General features: G+C 30.5%; 1 non-coding gene across 1 annotated transcript; it reads right to left on the bottom strand.

The window, feature by feature from the left end:
* Window positions 1-3,260: 3,260 nt before the first annotated feature.
* Window positions 3,261-3,332, bottom strand: TRNAA-UGC (transfer RNA alanine (anticodon UGC)). The gene has a single exon. It is a non-coding gene; the product is annotated as a tRNA-Ala (tRNA).
* Between the last annotated feature and the right edge of the window lie 256 nt (window positions 3,333-3,588).

The following is a 3,588-nucleotide window of genomic DNA, read 5'->3' on the forward strand; positions in this document are numbered from 1 at the left end:
TGGACGAATGAATTTCGTATACAGGGATATTTGGATTGTGTTTTTAGTGCTTTATGCGTTTCAACAAACGTAAAAAAAAGTCTTAAAATAATATCAGGATGCGACGTTTTGCAAACCAACATTTTGGACGATACAATCGGCTATTGTAACAGGCAACTTTCCAGCACAGGTTGCTTGTTTGACATTACTAATAGCCAAATACTTGTTATATATTTTTAATCCTTCCTTGACCTTTCAATCTTCCCAACAATTGTGGAAATAATTTCAAACATAAAAAGGTGCTTTTTGCAAAAGTATTCATGCATGCTCATACCAACCATTATCAAAAGACCTGAACTAAGAACGCTATTTAATTTTCATTTGTAACGGATAATTTTGTGTCGTCTTCTGATTGACTGAAACAATTTAAAAAAAATCCATACATTCATAACAAAAGCTGTTAATGTATTCATACTAAAGAGCGTATACGGACGAATAAAACAAATCTAATATGTGCATAGGGATTATTACTAAAAACAAAACAAAGATCTTTCTCTCTCTATCACGGTCGGTTCCTTTGTAGAAGATATGAAATTACCGTCGGGTTTTTATTTATGTATTTACTTCTTTCTTTCTTTCTTTCTTTTTTTTTTTTTTGAGGCAGACTAATTTAAAGATAATAATTATCTTGTACATAATGCATTTTCCCCTTCAAGTTTTAAAAACAGTTATGTGGTTTCTTTTTTTCTCCTCTCCTTTCCTATAAAGGTAATTAAATTAATTTTCTCAAGGGTAATAGAAGCAAGCATGTTTAGTGAAAAACTGTCCAGTAAATTAATGTCAAGCATAATGAGTGAAATAAAAGAAATTAATCGTGAACTGATAAAATTAATTGGTAATTGTTTAGGTCATTTATTCATATAACGGACATAAACACTTAACGAATTCGATGGGTCAAATTCATATACTACAAAACAAAACAGTATCTCATTTTTAGAGCTAAATGTAAAGAAAACTATAGAAATAAAACTTCAGTTATGATTTAATATATGCAATAAAGTTTGTATTACAGTGAAAAATACATTTTTTCAGCTTTCTGTTTACTCAATAAAGAAAAGATCCAACTCATACGCAGTTATCTTTTTTAAATATAAAGATTTCTCAGCAATTCCATTCGTGTTATCTCCATTTGGTACTAAGCCAACGCAATGAGTCCTTAACAGTATTTCAATAAAGGAATGTTGAAATTGGCACGCCAGTCTTAATAATGTCTTTCGCAAAGTACTTCGATTATCCGAAAATCCATTTGCTTCCAGGTTGTTTGCTGCAATTTTATGTAGAAACGTAAACGCTGATTGGGTCTCCGTAGTTTACATATGTCCAGATCACGTGATATCATTAATGTTCTAAAATTAGGTTATCAATATAAAATTCATCTTTTCATATTTTTCGGCTTATGTCAATATATTTTCTATCTGTAATTTTGTTTCATTTATTTCCAACATATTTCAAAGTATATTAAATTAGAAAACACATAAAACACTTTGGTCTGTAATTTAATTTTTCGTTTAGCTCATTTTTTTCTACTTTCATTTACTATTCCTAGTGATCTAGCACAAATAATTTTAGAGTTAATTTTCGTTGAACATATTTCTGTATTTTTCATTTAAACTGATATTGTTTTCTCTTATAATAGCTTGTTAACCATTATTATTATTAAAAAAAAACTTAATAATCCTATATTAAAAATGAATATCTATAATTATATTTGAAAATATTTATTCAAATGAGAATTATTAAAAAGATTTTTCATTAAACTTATAAGATTTCGATACAATCTCATAAAATTATAATAAGTTATACCTTTCATAAAAGATACATCTTTTATGTCTCGTGGTTTTCTTATCCCAGTAAAAGGAATTTAACTATGTATGGATAATTGTTAATAGTCAAGATATAATCTAAACTGTAAAGGAAGGAATAAACGCTTTTGGAGGATAACGAACTATAGAGACGGTTAGATTGGAAAAATAAAAATAAGAATCCATAAATCAGCACGCACGCACACACACACACACACGCACGCATAAACAATATTTGATAGAATAAATCGAAATCATTTATGAAGAATCATCTATAACCGAATACTATAGATCCTACAGCAAAAATTACCGAGCACACATATATGCAGAAACAAACAAACAACAACAAAAAGCATCATTATTTTTGTTTATCCTGTTCGTGTGTGTCTGTGTGTGCGTGCGTGCGTGCCATCGCTATGCCATTTCACTTCTGTTAACTATGAGTAATTGAAGATTCCTTGATTGTACATATTTTCAAACAAGGAACTAATTCAAACAAGTGTGGAAAGTGTAAGACCCTTCTTCGTGGAAAAATCTGTAACAGGTCGTGCATAGTTAAATATGGTTCGGTTGTTTGTAACAACACAAGTAGACAACTTCTTGACAACCTCCTTTCAAATGTCAGCAGGATATCGTACTCCCCCTCACTCCTAAATGTCATCGTGCTAGATGTTTGGATATACAAAGGCGGATCCAGTCATTTTCCACCGACATCGATTGACCTTACTCCGCTCATGTTACTCAAATTCAGTTGAAAATTTGTCATAAAGGTTATTCACTTCGAAAACAGGATAAAAATCCAGTTACTTAGAAAAGGAGGACAATGTCGCGTTGTCTTCGGTAATGTGTTACGGAGCATGCATAACTAAATAATTCCTTCAGATTTCTATTAACTCACTTCGCTAATTTCATCTTATATTTTACTTTCACTTCAGAACTTATTATAATTCTTAGCTTGTATTGGTGCTATTCATGTGTATTTTTCTTAGTTTTCCAATTTAATTTTATATTTTTAAAATCATCATGAAAATTGCTTGAAATAATATTTCTGTATTTTCAGTTTCAAAAGTTCAGCGTTAACAAATAGAAATAAGTAAAGGAAATCGACAGACATTTAATGTCTGCCTCATTTACTAAGGTATTCTGCTATTTATTTATTTACCACAACTATTTAAATTCCTTTGGAAGGACGGAGATATAGTTCAGACCATGGAAAGGCATTCCTAGATGTAATTTTCATATCACGATTATTTTTATCTTCGAATTGCTTGAAATAAATGGAAGTAAATGACAGATCAATTATTCCTTTCAATTAATTAAAAGTTAAATTAATCGGAATATCTTCCTGTACAATTTTCATGGCGATTTAAGTAACCGAAAGTAATCAATGATTATTCAAAGGAATGAAAATTTAAAAAATGGAGATGCCAGGGATCGAACCCGGGACCTTTCACATGCAAAGCGAACGCTCTACCACTGAGCTACATCCCCAATTACTATGGTTTACTATCGACTATAATAAATATATTAATTTGATAGTTATGTTGAATACAAATCGTATTGTTAATTTTTGGAATTATCTGGAACTATTATTGTACCAATTTTAATTAAATTACATTAAGTTTTCTTTCGAAGTCTAACATGAATGATGCATAGATAATATGGTAGTGTCACTAGCCCATTCATAGATGGTCTTTATCTCTCCCCCCCCCCCCTCACTCACTCCGACGCCTTCCTATAACTTTCT

This window comes from Typopeltis vanoorti, chromosome 11 (genome assembly GCF_054136105.1).
Source record: "Typopeltis vanoorti isolate ZY-2024b chromosome 11, IOZ_Tvanoo_1.0, whole genome shotgun sequence".
In the NCBI taxonomy this organism is placed as follows: Eukaryota; Metazoa; Arthropoda; class Arachnida; order Uropygi; family Thelyphonidae; genus Typopeltis; species Typopeltis vanoorti.